Source organism: Triturus cristatus, chromosome 4_1 (assembly GCF_964204655.1).
Source record: "Triturus cristatus chromosome 4_1, aTriCri1.1, whole genome shotgun sequence".
Lineage (NCBI taxonomy): Eukaryota > Metazoa > Chordata > Amphibia > Caudata > Salamandridae > Triturus > Triturus cristatus.
The window spans coordinates 131,289,793-131,315,414 of NC_140585.1; the positions used below are offsets into that span (position 1 = coordinate 131,289,793).

Below are 25,622 nucleotides of genomic sequence, written 5' to 3' on the forward strand. Positions count from 1 at the left end.
AGGTTGGATACATTTGCTCCTGTCTCTCTTGAAGACTCCCTTAAAGCCATTCTCGCAAGCAAATCTGGATCTCCTTTTAATCCGTGCCCTCCTTCGGCTCTACAAACTTTAGCAGAAACTATTAATTCCATCACAAATAGCATCATAAATTCATCTCTAGCGACGGCAGACGTCCCTAGCGATTGGAAACTTGCTGCTGTCAAGCCGCTTCAGAAAAAGACTCTTGCCGACCCAACTACCCTTTCCAACCTACGCCCGATCTCCTTGCTCCCGGTGATGTCTAAACTGACTGAAAAATTCGTGAACATCCAACTCACAAGTTTTTTGGAAGCAAATGATATTTTACATCATAATCAGTCAGGTTTTCGGTCAAAACACTCTACCGAGTCTGCCCTACTGTTTACAACTGAGACTCTCCGTATGGCCATCGACCAAGGAAAAAAGGCTGTCCTAATTCTACACCTGTCGGCAGCCTTCGATACGGTCTCACATAACATCTTAGTGGACCGTCTAGCTGCCGCAGGGGTAGATGGGACAGCCCTGACCTGGCTGAGAAACTTTCTTAAGGACAGACACCAAATTACAGTATTGGGCCAGTACCAATCTGAAGCAAAGGCCCTTAGCTCTGGAGTTCCCCAGGGTTCGAGCTTAAGTCCCATACTTTTTAATCTGTATTTGGCTCCCCTGATAAACTTGATTGCTTCCTTTCAGATCAGTACCATTTCGTATGCTGATGATACCCAGCTTATTCTAGTGTTAGACAGGGAGCGGGCTGGCGCCGAAGAAAATCTCAAAGAGTGCCTAGCTGCAACATTTAAATGGATGACGAATAACCACCTTAAATGTAATGCCGGTAAGACGGAAATTCTGCCAGTTGGAAAAGAAAATCTGTTTTCCCCGAAAGGAAGTTGGCCTGATGATGAGGTAACTCCACCCAATACCATCACATCAGTCCGGAACTTAGGCATTACATTTGACAATCAGCTGTATTTCAAACAACAAGCTGTTGCAGTAGCTGGCACATGTTTTCATATTACTGAAACCTTGAGAAAGTTCTTCGATCTTCTGCCACTGTCAGCCAGGAAAACTGTTGCAGTAGCCTTGATTACTTCCAGGCTGGACTACTGTAATAGTCTATATGCTGGAGCCAGCAGATCGGTACTCCACAGACTACAAATGGTCCAAAATGCAGCAGCCCGCCTAGTATTAGGCTGGCCACGCAGATCATCAGCTTCCGCGGCAATGGATGCTCTACACTGGCTTCCAATTGCAAAGAGGATCCTTTTTAAGGTCCTCTTGGTTACCTTTAGGGCTTTTCACCATCAAGGCCCTAAATATCTAAGCCAGGGCTTTAGACGATATAATCCGGTACGCTGTCTAAGGTCTGTGGGTCAGAATCTGTTAGTTATCCCTAAGTTCAGACTGACAACAAAAGGTGGTAAATCTCTTTTCGTGTTGGGCGCCAAGGCCTGGAACAAGCTCCCCCTTTTCTTACGTTCCATGTCGGATGAAACCCAATATAGGAAAGCACTAAAAACTTGGGTATACTCTATGTCCGATTCAGCTTGCATAGCAATGGTTTAAAGATGCAGTGTCTTGTGCGAAATGTTGTCTACCTCTTCCCCCCCATCTCGTACATCTGAGTTGGGTGAGCGCCAAGATACTCCCTGGAGTGATAGCAGCGCTATAGAAGTGGACTTTACATTACATTACATTACTTACTTTCTTCCCCCTTTAAAGAAAGCGTCTCACTCTCCGCACCTCCTTGTACATCAGAGAGCCGTGCCTTAGACAATAATCCCCACTGTCTCATCCAAGCTGGACACATGCTAAATGTAGCAACTCTCCCTCTCAATAACTCAAATGGACTTTTCCTACCCTTAGCACCCGGTGTGGTGCGATGAGCCCACAACATACTCTGAACCGCTCCCTTAATATCCATCTTACTGGAAATAGCCCATTGCACACAATCCACCAAAATGCGGTTCATGCGCTCAATAAAACCATTTCCTTGAGGGTGATAAAGAGCGACACGTCGGTGGTTGATACCTGACTGATTAAGAAAACCTGACTTTTCTTTGGAGACAAACTGTACCCCATTATCTGACACTATCTCCTTAGGAAATCCTTCCTTGGCAAAGAGACTCCCTAGAAACTTAATGACTTCATTCGTGTTGGGATCAGTCATGAAACAAACCTCCCACCATTTACTATAGTAATCTGCAACTACCAAAGCAAACCTGTATTTGTTGGGCAAAGCATTGAACGGCCCAATAAAATCCAATGCCAATTTCATCCATGGACCAGTAGGCAAGTCAACACTAATTTTGGGTGGAGCACTAGTCTTGATAACTTTATCACTTGTACAACAAGTTAAACAACTCTCAACCATTTCTTCAATATGACGATCCATTGAAGGCCACCAGTAAATTGACCGAATCCTACATTTGGTACAAGTCTGACCAAGATGCCCTTCATGTCCAGCCATAATTATACGATCTCTCAGACTTGAAGGCGGTACAAATCTATCACCCCGAAGAATCATCTCCCCACCCTCAAGAGATAACTCATCAGCCACTTTCGAAAACGGTTGTATTTCACAATCCAAATGCTTTTCCTTTGGCCAACCATTTATAATGTATTTCCGCACTTCTTTCAGAACCGAATCCGAATGCAAAGCGTCAAACCACTCTTCCTCCTTGAAGCATCCATCTTTACATGCATTAATGCATGCAATTAGACATTCCTCATCCTCATCTCCAGTAATTTCCTTCCTTCCAACCGGTATAGGTAATCAAGAAAGGAGATCTGGTCTGATGTTTTTTCCCCCAGGAATGTGTTCAACCACAAAATTATATTGCAATAGTTTAGCACTTAATCTAGTAATCCTGGGAGTGTGATCTTTCACCACAACTCCATTGAGAATGGGAATAAGGGGTTTGTGGTCTGTTAATAACTTGAACGATCTACCCCAAAGAAAACTTTTTAACCTTTCAATCGCCCAACAACAAGCCAAAAGCTCTCTTTCAATGACCGAATAGTTCTTCTCACTGGGACGTAGTGAACAAGAAATAAAACCAATTGTATGTTCAACGTTGCCCTCCATTTGGGTCAACACACCACCGAGACCATCTAAACTTGCATCCACTGATACAATAGATTCAAGAGAAGAGTCAAATGGAGTCAACATTTTGCAATCACCCAGTTCACTCTTGATATTATCAAAATCAATTTGACATCTTTGATCCCATACAAACATCGATCCTTTCTTTAAGAGTTCTCGCAAATGAGATGTTCTAGCCGCAAAGTTAGAAATGAACTTTGAATAAAACTCACACATCCCCAAGAAAGAAGAAAGCTGCTCCTTAGTCTTGGGAGATGGAACCTTAACAATTGACTCAATCAGGCCTACACTAGGGAGAATAACCTTGCCCGATATGCAATGCCCTAGATAATCAATAGAATCTACACAAAAAACACACTTACTCAGGTTACCTACAATACCTTTTCCTTGTAGCCTGTTCAAAACCTCTTCCAAACTCTTGTCGTGTGATGATTTGCACAATCCTTCCACTAAAATGTCATCTTGAAAGACGACCGTGTTTTTAACACCCTTCAACACTTTTTCCTTGATGCGTTGGAACACAGAAGCAGCCGAAGCTAGCCCAAACGGCATTCTTCTGAATTGAAAAGTCCCTGAGGGGAAAACAAAAGCTGTCAAATGTTTAGAGGAAGGATCCAATTCAACCTGGTGGTAAGCCGAAGATAAGTCTATTTTCGAAAACCATTTAAACCCTTGGAACTTGGCTACAATGTCATCAATGCGGGGTAGAGGGTGTGAATCTACCCATATATTTTTGTTGAGACAGCGTAAGTCAATGCAGACCCTGAGATTCCCATTTTTAGGTCTCGGCTAGCGAAGGCTGCGCTTGCGCAGTCTCGCTCGCGAGATATAATGACTTGGAGAAGAGGGGCTTGAACCCGCCCCTCTTTTCCCCTCTTCTCCATTGGCTGGCCTCTTGAATGCTGGCCAGCCATTGGAGAAGAGGTCCGTCACTCCGAACAGGCCCCGTCCTTTTCGGATTCGGGGGTGTGTTTTTTGCAACTTTTCTAATTATCTCCTCTAGCCAATGGCAAGAGGAGAGAACAGAAAAACACGCCCCCGAATCCGGAAACGCCGCTGCCTTTCTCCGAGTCATTTCTGCTTCGCCTCAGAAAAGGCGGTGGTGTCCCGGCGTATTTGTTAATTATTTTAGATCTCTGTCCGCGACTTTCCCTTTCTCTGGGTGGGTGGCTGCTTGGCCCCGTACTTTCGCAGGGGTCGCGTGCGCGCCCTCCATGACCCCAGGGCTTGTCTGCCGTTGAGTGCTTCTCTGGCGCCTCTCTCCTATGGCGTCCACAGCCGGTGGTTATAAAGATCCCCGCGCGTGCTTAGCTCGCCTTCAGCCCTAGGTTTTCAGAGGGAAGATGCATCGTTTTCGTTCACAGGCTCTCATCGGCTTCTCCTGGTCCCGCTTCTGTTCTGCCCGCCGTTGCTCGCCTCTACCGTTAGGGGACTTGAATCTTATACCCGAAAGGCGGTTTAGTAAAAAGTGTTCGTCTATCGGCTGATCTCTGCCAGGCACCGGGCACGGCACAGCGCGCCGGACATGCCCAGGACAAAGAGGAGGACGAGCGGCGGCAGCCGGGGAGCAGGAGCCAGCGGCGGTAGCGCAGGAGGTGAGCTAGTTAACCTTATCACCGAATCGAGTTGTGTAACGTGTACATAGCGCGCGAGCCGACCCGACCATGCCCCATAATGCATTGGCCCGGTAAATGGTGCTCTGTCTTCGTGACGGTGAAGGAGGTGGGACTCCATGTAGGTGACATGCGCTTGCGCGGTGATGTAGGTTTTGACATCATTGGGACGAAGAACGAAAGGTTGTCGGCCCCTTAAGTGACCATTATGTGGCCCTTCTATTTAAATACATTAACTCTGTTTACTATCGCCAGGTCGGCATACAGCGTCGGCTCGTTTTGAGTGATAATTTCAATCTCATAAAGGCACCGGTGACTAGTTGGGACTTCTTAAGGAGATGTTAGTTTGTATAGTAAGCATTTTGGACAGGCTTGTGATCCGCCCCTTTAAATCATTGGCTTTCTTCGACCATCCTTTTTCTGCTCCTACTTGCTTCCTAAATCATTAAACCGAGACCTATTGCCTTTACCAATGATTGTTTTCAGTTCACTCACCATTCATTGAACCAATGCAAAACGTCTTAATAACTAAGCTTTAGCGATTTGCTGCTGAAGTGGGTGTATAGAGCAGACTGCGTTTCCTTCCTTGGTACTTCTACTAAAAATGAATGAGGAATTTATAAAGCGCTGGAATCACCCCGGCAGGGGTATCTCCGCGCTAGCAGCGGATAGAAGCGAGGAAGTCGTGAGGGTGAATGCTTGTTTTTCCTAGTGACCACCAATGGACTCAACCAAAGTGAGGATCACGCCTGTTTCACACATCCTCTTCAACTCTTTGGATAGATCCTCTCTGACACTCAAAGGTACATTACGCAATTTATGTTTAATTGGGATAGATCCCTCTTTTACTTCATATGACACAGGACTTCTGTCCGGAGGTTCCAGGTGCCTATCACTCCACACCGACTCAAACAACTCTTCGGTGATCATTGTCATAGGTGCCTCTGAATCAACCAGTAATTTCAAACTTTTCCCTTCAACAAGGATGTCAACAATGGGATCTGCACATTCCTCACATTCATCTTTGACCACTAACATTAGATCACTCATAGAACTTACTACTTCTGCATCGCATTGCGCATTATCATTTTCCTCCCATACCACGTTTATATTCCTCTTAGCAGTACACATTTTTGCAAAATGACCCAATTTCCCACAATTTCTGCATGGAGCATTTCTGGCAGGGCATAATCGTGAATTGGAAAAATGTACAGGAAAACCACATTTGGGACACACATTTTTTTTTGAACGACAGCTTGTTTCAAATCTTGTCTAACTATAGACGGTCTCCCTTTCATGTCATTACTGTTTTTCCCAGTGCCAACATTTCTCTCTAATCCATTTTTCTCTTCATTTACAACACCTATTGTTGACTTCTCTGACCTAAGCTCATTTGACGATGTCTGAGATAGTTCAATGCTTTTGACAACAGAAACTGTTTCCTCTAAAGAGGGATTTTTTAACGTTAATAATTTCTGTTGAACTTTCTTGTCTCTGCAACGTACAACAATTTGATCCCTAATAAGTTGAGAAGTAAAATTCTCGAACTCACATTCAGAAGCTAATATACGCAATGAAGCTACATATGACACTATGCTTTCTGACGTTTGTTGTTCTCTTGTAAAAAATTTGTGTCTAGCAACAACCAAACTCTTCTCAACATCAAATTGTTTCTCTAACATGGAAATAGCTTGGTCGAAATCATTCAAAGGCTCATCACCCTCAGCTACTACTGGTAAAGGTAAGTGCTCCAACACTGCCTGACCCTCAACACCTAGATTATGTTCAAGGATGAACCTCTTGCGTTCAGCGCTGAATCTAAGGCCACCAATAGCCCCTAGATACTTAGTGAATGCCCTGAACCACACTTTCCACTCTACTGGCGGATCCCCTGGAAGCTGAAGAAAAGGAGCAGGTGCTTGTACACTCTGCATGGTACGTAAAGATTCCAACTAATACTTAACGTAAATAACTACCCTTAACTCTTCCCCACCTAATGTTATACAATAGACTTTCCCTTCTTTGATCAACCCACAGATTGTGTAAATTTCCCTATATATTCTAGATTTTTGAAAACATATGGACACTTCTTACACAATACTCGAAAGAGAACCAATGATAGGAAAAAAAAACAATATATTGTACCACTATATGGCGCTCTAACATCAATATTATTTATGACCAACGCGACGAAAATAAGCACAGTCAAAGAAAATCGAAAAAAAACGTTGACTAATTATCCATGTCAGGAGAGCAAAAGTAGCACTTAAACCACGTTGTACTGTCCTCAGCCTCAACGATTAGATGCCATTACCAACACAGGAACAGCTTCAGAGTGACCGACTTTACAGTGTAGACGTCAGTGAAACTGACACTTGACTCGATGATCGCCAATGCTGCTCCCACGTAGGCGAACGTGCGCACGACTTGACAAGCTGCCTGCCGTATATGCAAACACCACCGGAGTGACGTTGACGCTCACGCTCCTGGAGTCACCAATCCCCCTTGGACGTTCAAAGCTGAAAGAGCCTCACCAGGAACAGAGCTCCGTCTGCCAACGGTCACCGCCTAACTTCTCTATCGGTCTCCTGATGCAAGGAACACCCGATCGTTGGCTGAAACCCAGATCGCTGAATAACCACCTACTGCACAGCAGGCAACCTCAGACCAGCAAGATCCTCCGATTTTGGCGCCTTGGCATCCAGAGTACAGCAAGTAGCACGTAGTTCCTTCGTTTTCTCCCTCCTTTTAACACCGATGTTTTTTCCTTTTTTTTCGTGGATATTAGTGGCAATTCTTCTTCCTCTTTTCTTAAAGCATACAGCAGAGTATTGGTTTGTTGCTGCACAACGTCCAAAAATGTCTGATGTAGCAATGAAGAAAAAAAACGTCTTGAAAATAGCTTAACACCATTCAGTCTTAACTCCTACACGCATGGGTATTTAGATGAGCGATGAATCCCATCGCGGCGCCAATTGAAGTGACCACGAACACTGATTGAGGGTAGAGTACAGGAGTTTATTACCGCTCATCATTACAGCTTCCAGGGAATGCAGCAATACACATTCCACAATTTGAACATATACATTCCATCCCCAAGCCAATGTCAGAACCCTCAGTCTATGATGACATAGTTTCCCAGGATACTACACTTACCAATACTCAGAACGGTTCGCTTCGTCCGGTGGTGATCATCATCTCTCTTCGCCGGGCACACAACTGACTGCAGCTGTTCCACACCCGCACACTGCAGGCATGCACTCGCAGCGGAGGCGCCATGCTGCTGATCATTAGTGCAGTGTACATTGAGGGCGGGACGACTGACTGCTGGCATGCCTGTCCGCTTCCTGAGTCCTCACTTCGCAGACATGAGGTCACATCCCCTGCGGCGCCACAGCCAGTTATCACAGAATCACTGGGGCAGGCCCCGCCTGGGTGTCTCGGTATTGGGCACAGGCAATGCTCTTTAGCAAAGTGGGAGCCCATGCACCCATGGGGCTGTGAGCCACCCACGACTGTGCCGCCGACCGCGGCCCCCGCAAGGGGCCACTACAGCGGTCGGCGCCCTAGTGCCGTCGGGGCACCGGTCACCCCTCCCCACCCCCTCCCAAGGGGAGGGGGCGGGGACGCCGGCCGGTGTTCCCCTCCCCTCGTGCTTGCCGGAGGTGACGCACAAGCGCGTCACTTCCTGGCCCCTGGGGGGAAGGGGAGGCTATTTAGCCTTCCCCCACTCTCCTGGCGACCTCTTTGTCGCCCAGGTAATTAGCTCTTTGTTTGACACTATGGGACAGCAGCTTTTCTTTTTTTCCTTTTCATTCTCTTTAATTCTCTTTTTCTTATTTTTTCAACTACACATATTTTGTGCACCTACATTTAATAACAAGCAGAGTCAACATGGTATTTGTGCTTTGGAATACACTTTAGTTAATGCCACCTTCCTGCTTAGCTGTCTATTTGAATTTAGGGTATCATAAGCATATTGTAATAACATCTTTTTGTTCACAGGTTGCCCCTGAGGAAAGGAAGTCTCAGTCCCGAAATGCATCGGGCACTCTAATATTGTATATGGAGAAACGTGGTTAATTTGAATGAGAATGATGTAATGATTGTAATTTTCGTTGCAATTTGATCTATCATGTATTGTTATGAATGATTTATGTTGATTTAACTGATGTAAGTTTATCATACACTAACAATAGAATCAATACAGTGTATAAAATTTGATTTCTGGTTCAGAGTTGATTATTAGGGCAATTTTATAAACAAAACGGTAAACTAGGGTTTGGACATAACCCTGAGAACAGTGCACGGTGTATATAAACCTTTTGGCTTGTACTATTGCTGAGTTTGTCTAGACGCTTGTCCTGACAGCAAGCATAACACTGTAGCACCACTTTATTAAAAACGTTAACTTTAATTCATAAGTATTGATCCTGAGTTTAACAACCTGGCATCTGAGTGCGCCGAAAAAGGGGTGACCTGGGTGGTATGGTATATTGAGGAATAAGTAAAGTAGATTTGGCAAAATCACCATTTTCATCAATGAGATCTGACCAGCCAACGGCAGTGAGATACAGCGTGCGCGAGTTAGTAACTGAGTCAAGAGCGGTTCCATAGTTTGCACGCAGTGTCTCCTCTCTATCTTGAGAGATCACCACTCCCACTCCTAGATATTTTATGTTGGGGGTGAGGGGGAATATCTGTGATTTGTTCCAATGTATATGAATCCTGGAGATGTCGCCAAATCGAATAATTAACCTGAGAATGGGATTTAGGCTTATATTTGGTTCATGATTATAGTGGGTAATATTATCGGCATAAAGTGAGACTAATATATGCCGTGAAGGATACGGTATAGCATACTCTCTATGGTCTTGACGGAGTTTGGCAGCAAGCAGCTCGACAGCTAGCGCAAAAAGCAATGTCAAAAGGGAATATCCCTGCCGGGTTCCTCTTGAGACTGGGAAAGGGTTGGAAGAGAGGCCATTTATCTGAGCAACAGCCAGAGGCTGGCTGCAGAGTAGCACAATCCAGGAAAGGAAGGTAAGGGGGAGGCCCATTCTGCGCAATATCGCAAACATATAGTCCCATTCCAGTGAATCAAAAGCCTTTGTGGCATCCAAAAACACTGCTGCTGCATTCGACTCAGGGTCTATGTCCTGTAACAGTGCAAATATAAAGCGTAAATTATGTGAGGTTGTGTGAGGTTGCCCTCCCAGGTATAAGGCCTGCCTGGTTGGGCAGTACCAACCCCTCCATCAGTAGGTTTAGCCTGTTGGCTAGTACTTTAGCCAGGATCTTGGTATCGCAATTTATTAAAGATAGTGGTCTGTAGCATTGCATTTAGTAGCATCTTTACCCAGCTTAAGAAGTGAAATAATCATGGCTTGTCTCATGGACAATGGAAGAGTGCCGGTATTTTGAGCTTCTTCGTACACCTGCTTGAGAATGGGAACTAATAGGTCGATGTAGCACTTGTATATATTGGCCGGTAGGCCATCTGGACCGTAGGTGCATTATGGCTGCATGTAGCTCATCTTCTTCGATGTCAGCTGCCAAGAACTCTCTACGGGAATCGCTTATCCAGCCTAGGGCTGTGTCCTCAAAATACGGCACCACATCGATCTGTTCGGATCGCGGCATGCTATAGAGTTGAGAATAGTAGTCGGCGAAGGTGTTGAGTATTGCCTTGGGGTCTGTTTGCAGCACCCGTTACATCTTCTATGCGGAAAATGTTATTAGCAAATCTGGGGGCCCACTTTGCTCTGCCAGTGCCTTACCAGGCTTCTCACCCTCCCCATATGCTTGAGCGCAATGCTATGTGGATCGGAACAGACTCTCCCGCTCTGCGGTATCTGAGTATTCTATCAATAGTTCTTTGAGCTGTGCCTGTAGCTGAGATGAAGGAGCTTGGGGGATAGAGATCAGTGAGCTCTCTCAAGCACCAATAGTTTGGAAAGAGCCTCTGCTCCAAAAAGGCCAATCAGCAGGCGCTCAACGTAATCCTCCATACAACCAGTAGATGTGAATTCAGGAATTCCCAAATTTCTCACACATTGTTCCTACGCAAGCGCGCTTCCAAATCTTCATTTATGGCTGAAATGACCTTGAGGAGCTTTTCCATAACTTGAAGTCGTCCCCCCCCCCACCCGAGGAGGTATCCTCCATTGCTGATATCCTTTGTTCGTTTCATTTATGCGGCCATCGTGCTTATCCAGGCACTGCGCTAAAAAAAAAAACATACGCATATTCATTGAGTTCATTTTGGACTCAATGGATGCAAGACTCTGCCGCGTAGTCAGCAGCGAAGCTTTCAAGTCTGCATCTGGCAGCGATGATGAGGATGAGTGTTCTTCCGCCCTATTGGGTACAGTGTCATCAGCAGGGGTGCTTGTTTGCCCTCAGCCCGTCCCCTTGTCGCCTCAAAACAGTGTATAGATACTTTGCACAGGGTTTGCCTCAGGCCAGCTCGTATTCTGCTTGTCTCAGTGTCCAAGGAAGGTCCAGGTTATGATAACCACTGCAATGAATCATAGAGGAGGAGAGGGGTAGTTTCCCTTCAGGTTGCAATGCTTCTGTCCAATTTTCTGTCAATTATGCATGTGGTGCTGTTTGGAGGTGCCCCGCAGTGAGGAGCGGCCCTCCGATTCAACTGCACTGAAACCCTGCAGCCGCACACAGGGCAATTCAAGGCCCAGCCCACGCCCTGCACGACAGGGCTGCAGTGCTCTGCTCAGCCACCCCCCTCGATACGGCCTGCGCTAGTCTCTGAGGGTCCGCTATTGTTCCTTCATGTCATCAGTTGATGGCGACCCGGGCGGAGCACAGGCATCCGCACTCCGATCGGCACCCCTGTGATTCACGGGCCGAAGCCACCGGCACTATGGCCCGTCGCCAACAACACTAGGTATCCGGAGGTGAGTAATTCTCGCGGGCTACAGCCCTTCGCCCCAAGCCGCAGCTGCCGGTCCTTCCCAGCCAAAACAAAAGGAAATGATGGACGGAGTCTTGAACATTGCAAACACTCACCCCCAGTCAACTGATCTGGGTTTAATTCATCACCGTTCTTTAGCCCACTCTGCCACCCCAGTTCAGACATGGCCATATGCAAATCAGTCTGACCCTGTGCCTCATGGGAACAGTCCAGCCCGAACTGCCAAGCCATGTCTTCCCTGGACCGGAAACAAGCTTCCTAGGACCGGTTTCTGGCATTTCAGCCGTCTTCAGCCAGGCTTGCTTGAATCCAGTGGCAAAGTGAGCAAGGGACTCACGTCTGAGCATACCCTGCCAACTTATGGCAGACAAAGCAAAAACAAGAGGAAATGATGGACGGAGTGTTGAACATTGCAAGCACTCACCCCCAGTGAACTGATCTGGGTTTAATCCATCACCGTTCTTTAGCCCACTCTGCCACCTCAGTTCAGACATGGCCATATGCAAATCAGTCTGACCCTGTGCCTCATGGGAACAGTCCAGCCCGAACTGCCAAGCCATGTCTTCCCTGAACCGGAAACAAGCTTCCTAGGACCGGTTTCTGGCATTTCAGCCGTCTTCAGCCAGGCTTGCTTGAATCCAGTGGCAAAGTGAGCAAGGGACTCACGTCTAAGCATACCCTGCCAACTTATGGCGGACAAAGCAAAAACAAAAGGAAATGATGGACGGAGTGTTGAACATTGCAAGCACTCACCCCCAGTCAACTGATCTGGGTTTAATCCATCACCGTTCTTTAGCCCACTCTGCCACCCCAGTTCAGACATGGCCATATGCAAATCAGTCTGACCCTGTGCCTCATGGGAACAGTCCAGCCCGAACTGCCAAGCCATGTCTTCCCTGGACCGGAAACAAGCTTCCTAGGACCGGTTTCTGGCATTTCAGCCGTCTTCAGCCAGGCTTGCTTGAATCCAGAGGCAAAGTGAGCAAGGGACTCACGTCTGAGCATACCCTGCCAACTTATGGCGGACAAAGCAAAAACAAAAGGAAATGATGGACGGAGTGTTGAACATTGCAAGCACTCACCCCCAGTCAACTGATCTGGGTTTAATCCATCCCCGTTCTTTAGCCCACTCTGCCACCCCAGTTCAGACATGGCCATATGCAAATCAGTCTGACCCTGTGCCTCATGGGAACAGTCCAGCCCGAACTGCCAAGCCATGTCTTCCCTGGACCGGAAACAAGCTTCCTAGGACCGGTTTCTGGCATTTCAGCCGTCTTCAGCCAGGCTTGCTTGAATCCAGAGGCAAAGTGAGCAAGGGACTCACGTCTGAGCATACCCTGCCAACTTATGGCGGACAAAGCAAAAACAAAAGGAAATGATGGACGGAGTGTTGAACATTGCAAGCACTCACCCCCAGTCAACTGATCTGGGTTTAATCCATCACCGTTCTTTAGCCCACTCTGCCACCCCAGTTCAGACATGGCCATATGCAAATCAGTCTGACCCTGTGCCTCATGGGAACAGTCCAGCCCGAACTGCCAAGCCATGTCTTCCCTGGACTGGAAACAAGCTTCCTAGGACCGGTTTCTGGCATTTCTGGATCATCCCACACCGGCAGCTCACGGCTCATTCAAATAGCGATTTCTCTTCTGCAGGCGTCTTGCATCGGCGCTAGACTCGATTCTGTTTCATTTTATGGCAGGCAGTCACGAGATGTAGGTTACGGGCTATAAAGATCACCACCAGTCCAGGATATTAATGGATAGTGCTCTCGAGCCGCAGGAGCCTCACAGCAGTGCGGCTATCTTGCTCGCCGGCTCTCTAGCACCCCCCCCCCCCAAAAATGCCTTCTTTAAAGGGAAACGTCTCATTTATATCAGTGGGAGGGCAGAAGCAGTGACGGGCATAAAGCAAACTTTAAAAAAAAGGTTCTTTAAAAACAACAGATAAAGAAAGTATGCGTAAGGAGACTGTGCTTGACTGGTGCTCCTTAGTATTGACCGGAAGTGAGGTATTGCCTGCCTGAACGACTTAGCAAAGAGGAGCGCTGCAGGAGTTAACCAATGATGAGCAGCAGGCAGGAATAAAGTTGTTTTGTTGAAAACAACAGGTTTTTCAAACAGTGCATGCATGCTGCCTAGGCTCAACCTAAAAAGGATCTCTGTGACAAAAGCACTAACTCACTGAGTTGCCTGACTGAAATGGAGAACTGTGATCTGCACAGTACACGTTCTTTTCAGCAGGTATATTAACCCTCTGGCTACTTTAACGTGAGAGGCAACTGCCACCAAACAAAAGTCTGATCTCTCTCTCTCCAGCAGGAACATTAAGCACCAGAGTTATCTTGACATTGTAATTATTTCTTGGCCAAAATTTCCACTATCAAAGCTAGCATTTCTACTAGCGTCAGCACGGAACTTTTGGATAGTATGCCTACTAATTCTGCCATTCTGGCTCATTTTCCAGTCATATATCCTCAGATACTATCTGAATTAATGACCCGTGTAAAATACGGGTCCCCTAACGACTTGTCCCCCTCAGGTTATGAGGGCTGTTTTTTCCGATCTTTCTCGTCATGTGCTTCCCGTCCTGAATGAGTCTCTTGTGCAGGACAAGGTTCCCACAGCCTTTAAGAATGCTATTGTAGTCCCTCTATTGAAAAAGCCAGGGGCTGACCCTCTGCATCTTTCGAACTATCATCCTATTTCTCTCCTCCCTTTCTTGGCTAAGATCCTAGAGGCCCATGTGGCCAGTTGTCTTTTCAATTTTGTCGAACAAACAGACTACCTAGAGCCATGTCAAGCTGGCTTTCGGCCTGCTCGTTCTACTGAGTCTGTGATCATTGCAGTATTGGACACTCTGAGAGCGAACTCAGACAGGGGCATTCCCCAGGCCTTGGTGCTTCTGGATCTGTCGGCCGCATTCGACACGGTCGATCATAAAATCTTGATGGACCGTGTCGAGCAGGCCGGCATACAGGGCCCCGCATATAATTAGATTAAGTCCTTTCTTGAAGGCATGACACAAGCGGTCCGACTTGGCCCTTTTACCGCCCCTAAGCTCGCTATCACATGCGGGGTGCCACAGGGCTCGTCCCTATCCCCACTCCTTCAATTTCAATCTTTATCTTAGGCCCTTGATTCACTCACTAAAGGATAGAAAGGTAACGACCTTTAATTATGCTGACGATCTTCACCTTGGATTCCTCTGACTCTGCTCTTGAATTTCAAGCTACCATGCTTCACATTCAGTGTTGGATGGACCTCAATCATCTCAAACTCAACCCAGGCAAGACGGAATTAGTTTTGCCTGGGAAGAGTGAGATCTTTTGGGGCCATCATTACTGGCCGACAGAACTAGGTGTTCCCCCCACTTCTTCCTCCTCTGTGAAAAGCTTGGGGGTCACCATTATGCTGATTTGTCACTTAAAGGACAAGTAGGGGCAGTGGTCTCTGCCTGTTTCTTTCAATTGCGTAAAATCCGTAAGGTCGCCCACTTGCTGTCTCATTCAGCACTCATACAAGGTGATTGCCCTGGTCCTCTCGCGTCTTGACTTTCAAACTCCATTTATCTTGGCTTGCCCCTGTTTTTACTTAAACGTCTTCAATTAGTGTAGAATCAGGCTGCAAGATTAATTCATAAACAATCTAAATGGCAATGTGCCAGACCTTGGCTATCTAAACTTCATTGGCTACCAATTGCCCAACGTGCAGCTTTTAAGACATGGTGCTTGATCTTTAAAGCACTGCACGGTAGGAGTCCTAAATTCATTAGTTGCATGATTGCAAAGCATGCTCCACTCCGTAACTTACGCTCTGCTCATCTTCATCTACTGACTACCCCTACCTTCAAGCTCAAACGTCAAGGAGGGTGTAGGTTCTCCTACCTCGCCCCTAAACTCTGGAACTCTTTGCCTCTAGCAATCAGGATGTGCGACAATCTGCTGGGATTCAGAAAGGCACTCAAGACTTGGCTGTTTGAGCAAGCTTATGCATAGTTCCTGCGCCGTAACACTACCCAAGTTTAGCGCCATGAAACCTTTCGGTGACCGTGCACTTTATAAGTTTTTGATAACATAACATAAATGAAGCCTGTACGAAAAGTGCTGGACACACAAGGAACTCTGCAGCAGGTGCTTTTAAACCCATAAGTTATTGCTCAACATAACGCCTACTCCAACGCCCCCGCCTCCCCTCTCCTCTCCTCAGTTCAGCGCCAGGTGCCGCTGCACTGGTGGCACCACCATAAAGCCGGCCCTGATTGTCAGAGGGTTCGGCTTGCACTAGTGTGTTCTCAGTTAGGTGGCATGTAGCGATAAGAGGTAATACGTATAGACGATATCCATTGAGAGAGCTTAGTGGCTGAAAATCAAGGAACCAGTAACAATAGGAAGCCAGAGCATAAAATGCCAGGGGAGAGCACAAACAAGAAATATGTGCAAGTTTGAAAGCAGGAAGCAACGGCAGATTTTGCCTGATCTAGCAGACTGTCTGTACATGGGTGGGCTTAACAGTTTTTGCAAAGCTGTCTGCATTTCAGGCAGTCACTGTGTGTAGACTTTGATAAAGTGGGTGAAGTCTTGGCATGAAAGTCTGACAAGCACAAGTGTAGTTGCCAAGTGGTATCTACAAGGGGCAACACCTTCAACTAGGATTTTTAAACCAAGAGCAAGATGCAGGCTGAGATTTGGAGTTTCACTAGTAACAAACAAAAATCAAAGCCTGTAATTGGCTGAAAAGGCAATCCAAATTAAAAGTATTACATGTACAATGGCCCTGAAGCAGAGATGTGCATGTAAGAGACTCCATTCAAGTAGCAGATATGTACTTACCTCGCGGTCCTCCTATGCATGCACTACAGGGTGGTCTGGACCATCCTCCTACAGGTCCTAAACCGGGTCCAGAGAATCCCCCCCTCAAGCTCTCAGCGTAATACAGGACTGAGGAGCGTAAACTAATTTGGCCCTTCCCTTTTTTATAAATCTTCAGCATCCGCCGAGGGGAATGCACGAGGCTGTTGAAAGGTTTACTAGCAGCCCTTGCCGAACCACCCCCATGTTTCAAGTCAAGTTCTCCTGAGCCCTTTGAGCGCAGATGTCAGCCATCTTGTAATGGCTTCAAATGACTTGCATTCCAACCAAAGTAGTTAAAATAGCGATTGTTTCAATTAAATATGTGAACACATCCCTATTATTATTATTATTTAACAAAAAGGTTATTTTATTCTTTGTACATTTTGCATTCATAAATTAATATGAAGTGCATAGGAAAATATACAAATGTATGACAGTGACCTCAGTTTAAGAGATTTTGCACACAAAATAAAAGTTTTGCCTGTACTGATTACATTCACAGTACAGTCACCAGGTATTATTACTCCTAAAAATGGATGCCTCCTTGAAATGACTGCACTGTGATATTAAAGGGCTTTGTTGTGCGTAAAGCAACCTTAAAAAAAAGAAGTTTTTAAAAACAACGGATAAAGAAAGTAAGCATAATGTGACTGTGCTTGATTCCTAGTATTGACCGGAAGTGAGGTATCGACTACCTGAACGACTTAGGAGGCAGCAAAGAAGAGCAACGCAGGAGTTAACCAATGGTAAGTAGCAGGCAAGAATAAAGTTGCTTAGTTAAATATAAAAGGTCTGCCAGACAGCCCTACAGGGGCCCATGCACGTCTCAGCACGCAGCGTTGTAGTAATTACACGCTGAACAGTAGTAAGGCCCTGTGTATACTTATGCACTCTAGCACTGCCTCGTCAAATGACTCAAGGAGTGGGGTTGAACCATAGTGCTCAGGGGCAAAGATGCTGCATGCACAGAGGGACAGTATGGTAAGGATTGGAGGGGCTATCGCTCTGTGGTAGTTTCCGATCTGAGCAATATGGTACAAGCACGGCTCTCATCTGACGCGGTGTCTCTTACTATTCCATTGTATATGCTGAGGAATGTGGGGATCAACGGACGTGGGTTTTCTTTGCTGCATTCATTTCTATCAGATACGAAGTTCCACAGTGCTCTGACTTGAGCTCCAAGTCTGCATGGCTCCACTTGCTGTCGAGTCTTGGGGTCTCAGAGTGGTTCCCTCCACTGACAATACAAAGCTGTTGCTCTCCTTCCAACAGTTTACGGGGGAGATTGTAAAATTGTTCAAAGGATCTTTGGAAGCCAATGCAGCTTGGATGAATGAGTTGTCTCAAGCTTAATCAGCCCAAATCTGAGGTGCAGTTCTTTGGGGGCAAGACTTCCGTTTTGTCCCACAGCTTGTAGCCTTCTGAATTGGGTAAGCCATGTAAATTTGACCTCCAATGCCAGAAATGTGGGGCTCAAATTTGATAGAAACCTAACTTTCCTTCCCCAAATTCCCATGCTCACCTCTACTTGTTTCGTTCTACTGGTATCCTTGAAGAAGATCCTTTTCTTTGTGTCCGATACAAACTACTGTGCACTCATTAGTAACCGGGACTGGATTTAGCCAAAGCCCTCTATCTTGGCTGATCGGCATACCAGTGATGCAGATGCAGCTGCTTCAGAATTCGGCAGCGATTGCCCCAGATCAGAAGGGCCTACACTGGTGTTAAGATTGATGTCAATCTAAGCAACGATACATGTATATTCAAAAAACGAGAGCAAATGACTGTTGTCAAAATATTCCGACATTACCTCTCCATTAACCCCAAGTAAGAAATACGTGGTCAGGCAGACCCTGTGGCCTAGGCCTGAGGCTACTGAGACAGATCACAGATGAGGGGCACGTAACCAGCCGGACAAACACACAAACGGGAAAAACCTAGATTAGTCTCACAGATAGGCAGCAACACCACAATGGTCCCTGGAGATTGACCTCAATAAAGCACATATGGCCGGAGGGGTGCTCGTGTTCCCAAAATACCATAAGGTTAGATGCCACATGAAGTTAGGAACACTCAATCAGAGCACAGTACACGTAGAACATGCAGCTATTACGTAACCCCCCATACCGGACCTCTGAACACTTCACCCACTGGCCCTCATTGAATCCATACAAGGTCAAGACCCACCTGCATTCACTATCAGGTGACATGCTTTGCACCGCATGACTAGGCCTGCATTCCCTTCTATAAAATAAGATCTAAATTACTTTATGTTGCTCCAAAGACTGTATACAAAAGGCACTCAGACCGTCTGTTGAGACAGTCCTCAGACCCGTTTCTGGGGATGTTTCACGTCCGAAGCGTTTAATTAAACCAACTGTTCCTGTTTTGCCAAACGCCTCTCGACTTTTATTTTGTCAAGGTAAATTTGTATGCCATTAAAGCGCCAGGACACTTCGTCAAAGACAGCTGAAGCACTATACAAATGTTATGTATAGTTTTTCTTATTTTGTGTAATAGGATGTTTAATTTTGATTCTAGTATTTTTCTTTTTCCTTACTTTGTACTCTAGGACTTAGAGGTTTACTGTTCATACGGCTAGGGCGGTCGACCTCGAATCTGGGGAGCCGGGTTCGAGTCTCGGCAATGACGCTGAATATCCTGTGATTCTGGGCAAATCACTTAATCTCTCCGTGCCTATCAAAAAAGTGTCCTCATGTAATGTAACTGGTGCTATGTAAAGCACTCTAACAGCTGATTGGATTCGGGTCCAGTTTGTGCTATATAAAACTCTGCAAACAAAAAAAAAAAGGGGGACTACAAATCCCAGAATGCAAACTGCTGTTGGACAGAAAGCCAGGCATGGATGCAGCAGTCTGATTATCTAGACAGGATGCTGTCTCTTGACAGCCAAACACGTATGTGTAGCCCAGCTTTGTGCCCAGCTCCATCTAGTGAGCTCAAGCACTCCAGCTTGTAGCTGGGCACATAGGACCCTCGCCTCCTGAACAGCAAAACTCAAGTACCACCACATGTCCATATAAATGGCAGAATGTGAGCTCCACTTGCCCTACTAACTTCTAAAAGATAATTTCCACGCAGGAGTTGCAATGTGTTTTTTTCAGACTTAGTCCTCTAGTTTGGAAAAGTGTCCATGCCCAGATAAGAGCTTCCTAGTGATTTACAGCATTTAAATTAGCACTGAAAGATCTCTTGACTGAACTCTGAAGTTCTGAGGACTGACCATCTCAACTCTCTAGCCACCTTCAGGCCTAGCCACAGTGACTATAAACTGAGAAAATGTCCCGGCTGGGGCGCTAGCCTGCTGGCACGTACCTCTGAAAAGCGTTGGCAGCAGCAGCGTGTATGCTTCTTAGAGGTCCATGGCATGATGTCACGATAACTGAAGGCCACTGGTCTACATAGAGTGCTGCAAAAAATATATATTACATTCCTCCTTTTAACTCGATAACACAGAACACAATGCTGACATTAATAATTTCATTTTTTACTGTTATCATTGCACGTATTTAAACGATGAGAACACCTACAGCAGCACCATATTACTCCGTCCCTCCCCTAAATTGGAACACAGTGAAGCAAGGCAGCATAATAATATAAATTTCATGCCTCATCTTTGATCTTGTTTTCCAGTAATTTGTTTTTATTGTGTGCTTCACAGAAGTTAAATAGGTCATAATTGTTCTGGTGGATATGAGCTTGTGGATCACACAATGACGCTATCACCATGCCCCTCCTTTTAAAATAAAAACCCTATTACCATGTTTCCTGCATTCTAGCAGAGCTCAACATGAACTATTAATGCATGTGAACACACTAACATACGTGATCTTTACAGCGTTAGAACCACCTAGCCTTTTTCCTGCCCCTCACACATGTGATAAGAATATGCCTTCTGAGGTATTGTTGGTGGTGCAGCCTGTCTATAATGTGGGTCTAATGTAGTGCAGTCAGAAAAGACTGCCATGGATAGGGTCTCTCGCCTAGTTGAAATGTGGTTCCTCTGCTGGCTTCAAAGAATTTCTTGAATGAAGGCTCTCTGGTTATACAGAATAAGCAGCTATCTACCTATGTTATTATATGACATCTCTTTTTCAATGCAATAACTGCACTTTCACAATTGCTTTATCAACCTTCTTGCTTTCTCAAATTGCTTGAAATAGCTTAATTTGCCCACTCTTTTTAGGTCTCGCCTGAGACAGCGCTTTAGCGCTGCTCTGGCGAGACTTATAGTAAGCGAGTTTTGGAAGTGCAAACAGTGGCTTTTCAGGCCTCCAAATACAGTGCATGTGCCCCGGGCACGCGCACCATTTGGCAGCCTGAAAAGCACTGCCTGATCACTTGCTTTGATGTCCTCAGTGAGCCGCGCGGCCACTGAGGACATCAAAGTGCGCACCATTTGCCACCCCCTTGTTTTTTCCTTTGATCCCTATCTTTCCCTTCCTCAATCTCACCCTCTCCCTGCCTTTTACAACTGCGGCCCGCACCACTGCGCCCGCCCCCACTCCCCCCTCCCACTCCCTCCTCGTCAGCTTCAGTGCGCTCTTGCTCTCTGTCTCCCAAACATCATCCAGCAAGATGCCATGGCTGGTTTCACTTTCTTTGTTTAATCACTGTGGCCTTTTATTTACCCCTCCCACCTGCCAAACAGCATCCAGCAGCATTCACCATGGCTTTCTATTTATGTAATAGAGCGCCCGTAATGCTAGTTCATGATAAGCAGTGACCATGTGCGTGATGTGCGTGTAAGAGAGAGAACAAGGTGGGGTTGGTATCCGAGCAAAGAAGTATTTCCGTTTATTCGCTCGGGTGTGGCATAAAGTCCACATTTTACTTCTAGCACAGATTATCTGATGCACTCATTCGCCAGCAACCACGTATTCATTATAAATTTAACATCAACAAGTTTTGTAAAGTGCGTCAAATCGCCCCCAAGGGTAACCAGGCGCTGAGGCTGCTGCGGTGGGGGTTTCAGTTGAACAGTCAGGTCTCGAGTCTTTTCCAGTCCTGAGCTTTCGTTTAATAATGTGATGCATTGTGGGAGCCGTAGTCCTGCCTCACTGGAGTTGCACCAGTGGGATTAACAGATCTGCTAACAGTGATTTATAAAGTGAAAGGGCTGGGGCACGAGCCCCAGTGTTGCAGTTACTGGCGGCCTCGTGGGGCAGCACGTGGTGCACTAGTTAAAAGCCGGGCGCTTAACAGTGGTGGTGTAAGCGCACCAGCTAATGGCACCAAGCTGTAGGCTGAGAATGTGATCTGAAATAGCGGACTCTATTCTGCCTTTCTGTGTGTCTCTAGACCCATGTTTTGCTGGTAAATGGTATTATATTCATTGTTTAACCCATTAGCAGTGAGATGCTTGTATTTCATGTACTGCTGCATGCCTCACACTGCTGCATGCCTCACACTGCTGCATGCCTCACACTGCTGCATGCCTCACACTGCTGCACGCCTCACACTGCTGCACGCCACACACTGCTGCACGCCTCACACTGCTGCACGCCTCACACTGCTGCACGCCGCACACTGCTACACAAAACACTGCTACACAAAACACTGCTGCACGCCACACACTGCTGCACGCTGCACAATGCTACACGAAACACTGCTGCATGGCACACACTGCTGCACAGCACACACTGCTGCACGCTGCACGCCACACACTGCTGCATTACTCACTGCTGCATGCTGCACGACACTGCTGCACGCCTCACACTGCTGCACGCCTCACACTGCTGCACGCCACACACTGCTGCACGCCACACACTGCTGCACGCCACACACTGCTGCACGCCACACACTGCTGCACGCCGCACACTTCTGCAAGCCACACACTACTGCACGCCGCACACTGCTGTATGCTGCACACTGCTACACGAAACATTGCTGCACGCCACACACTACTACTGCTGCACGCCGCACACTACCGCATGCCACACACTGCTTCGCACACTGCTGCATTACACAGCTGCACGCCGTACACTGCTGCACGCCTCACACTGCTGCACGCCTCACACTGCTGCATGTCGCACACTGCTGCATGCCGCACACTGCTGCACGCCGCACACTGCTGCACGCCTCCCACTGCTGCACGCCTCCCACTGCTGCACGCCTCCCACTGCAGCACGCCGCACAATGCTACACGAAACACTGCTGCACGGCACACACTGTTGCACGGCACACACTGTTGCACGCCGCACACTGCTGCACACTGCTGCACGCTGCACACTGCTGCACGCCGCACACTGCTGCACACCGCTGCATGCCACAGTGCTGCATGCCTCACACTGCTGCACGCCTCACACTGCTGCATGCCTCACACTGCTGCACGCCTCACACTGCTGCACGCCTCACACTGCTGCACGCCTCACACTGCTGCACGCCTCACACTGCTGCACGCCTCACACTGCTGCATGCCATACTGTTGCACGCCTCACACTGCTGCATGCCTCACACTGCTGCACGCCTCACACTGCTGCACGCCACACACTGCTACACGAAACACTGCTGCACGGCACACACTGTTGCACGCCACACACTGCTGCACGCCGCACACTGCTGCACGCCGCACAATGCTACACGAAAAACACTGCTGCACGCCACACACTGCTGCATGGCACACACTGCTGCACACTGCTGCATTACTCACTGCTGCATGTTGCACGACACTGCTGCACGCCTCACACTGCTGCACGCCTCACACTGCTGCACGCCTCACACTGCTGCACGCCGCACACTGCTGCACGCCGCACACTGCTGCACGCCGCACACTACTGCACGAAACAATGCTGCACGCCACACACTGCTGCACGAAACACTGCTGCACGCCACACACTGCTGCACACTGCTGCATGCTGCACGACACTGCTGCACGCCGCACACTGCTGCACACCGCTGCATGCCACACAGTGCTGCATGCCTCACACTGCTACACAAAACATTGCTGCACGCTACACACTGCTACTGCTGCACGCCGCACACTACCGCACGCCACACACTGCTTCGCACACTGCTGCATTGCACTGCTGCACGCCTCCCACTGCTGCACGCCTCCCACTGCTGCACGCCTCCCACTGCTGCACGCCTCCCACTGCTGCACGCCGCACAATGCTACACAAAACACTGCTGCACGGCACACACTGTTGCACGGCACACACTGTTGCACGCCGCACACTGCTGCACGCCGCTGCACGCCACACAGTGCTGCATGCCTCACACTGCTGCACGCCTCACTGCTGCACGCCTCACACTGCTGCACGCCTCACACTGCTGCACGCCTCACACTGCTGCATGCCTTACACTGCTGCACGCCTCACACTGCTGCACGCCTCACACTGCTGCACGCCATACTGTTGCACGCCTCACACTGCTGCACGCCTCACACTGCTGCATGCCTCACACTGCTACACAAAACACTGCTGCACACCTCACACTGCTGCACGCCACACACTGCTGCACGCCACACACTGCTGCACGCCGCACACTGCTGCATGCCTCACACTGCTACACAAAACACTGCTGCACACCTCACACTGCTGCACACCTCACACTGCTGCACGCCACACACTGCTGCACGCCGCACACTGCTGCACGCCGCACAATGCTACACGAAAAACACTGCTGCACGCCTCACACTGCTGCACGCCTCACACTGCTGCACGCCGCACACTGCTGCACGCCGCACACTGCTGCATGCCTCACACTGCTGCACGCCTCACACTGCTGCACGCCTCACACTGCTGCACGCCTCACACTCCTGCACGCCTCACACTCCTGCACGCCTCACACTCCTGCACGCCTCACACTGCTGCACGCCTCACACCCTGCTGCATGGCACACACTGCTGCACACTGCTGCATTACTCACTGCTGCATATTGCACGCCACACACTGCTGCACGACACTGCTGCACACTGCTGCACGACACTGCTGCACACTGCTGCACGACACTGCACGACACTGCTGCACGACACTGCTGCACACTGCTGCACGACACTGCTGCACACTGCTGCACGACACTGCTGCACACTGCTGCACGACACTGCTGCACACTGCTGCACGACACTGCTGCATGCTGCACGACACTGCTGCATGCTGCACGACACTGCTGCATGACACTGCTGCACACCGCACACTGCTGCACGCCGCTGCACGCCACACAGTGCTGCATGCCTCACACTGCTACACGAAACACTGCTGCACGCCGCACACTGCTGCACGCCGCACACTGCTGTACTCCACACACTGCTGCACTCCACACACTGCTTTTAGGCGAGTTTATGCTACTGACATTGTAAATGACAATGCCTTTTATTTGTTTTAAAACCAAAACATAAATAAAAGGCATTGTAATTTTGCAATGCCAATAGCTCAAACTCTTATAAATGCGAGACCTATTGCATTGCAAATGCTTGTTTCAAAATGTTCGTGGAGGGAGAACCCCCCAAACCCCCAACCCCCCACCCCCCCCTTAGCTTGCTCGTCACAGTGCACGCCACCACAAATTTTCCGGCACCACTTTCAAAAGTCACCAGCTGCCACTGCACCCCACACACACAAGCCTCTCTTCCTCTTAACCCCCCTCCCCAAGCACAATACAGGTCTCACTTCCTCTGCATACCTAAGGACAGGGCTCACCTTCTTTTTACCCCCTATCCACAGGGCAGGACGCACCCCCGGACAGTCCCCACTTCCTCTGCACCCCCTAACAGGCCTCTCAGGTGGTTCGGCTTCTCACAGGAGCTCACGGTGAATGATTTATTTTCATTACGGACAGTCGAGCCGAGAGTTTATTACACCACATACAGCGCCTCTGACTCCGCCCTGAGCCTCGGTGCGCTATGCACAGGCCCCGAAGAGAGACACTGCTCCCCCGTCCCTGCCCAGAGGCGCGGGGTGCAGGACCGGAGGGCGCTTTTATACCACACTCCAGATACTAGGCGCTGCACAAGTGAACGTATTAATCCCTGAGAATAAGTGAAATGTCAGAAATGTCCTGATCTATTTGGCATCTTTCAGCCCCGGTACCTGGTTCCGTCGATGCTGCTGCCGCCTATCAGTCTCCAAAAAAGTGCCC

The 25,622-nt window shown here is 48.0% G+C and overlaps 1 long non-coding RNA gene across 2 annotated transcripts in view; it reads right to left on the reverse strand.

Moving 5' to 3' along the window:
• The window catches only part of LOC146847645 (uncharacterized), a 71,487-nt gene extending 46,116 nt beyond the window's left edge, over positions 1–25,371 (reverse strand). For both annotated transcript variants that reach the window (XR_014981146.1, XR_014981147.1), the window contains exons 1-2: positions 25,184–25,371; positions 19,860–19,953 (exon numbers count right to left, since the gene is read on the reverse strand). This is a non-coding gene — a long non-coding RNA (uncharacterized LOC146847645). The remainder of the gene's footprint in view (positions 1–19,859; positions 19,954–25,183) is intronic.
• Positions 25,372–25,622: the final 251 nt, after the last annotated feature.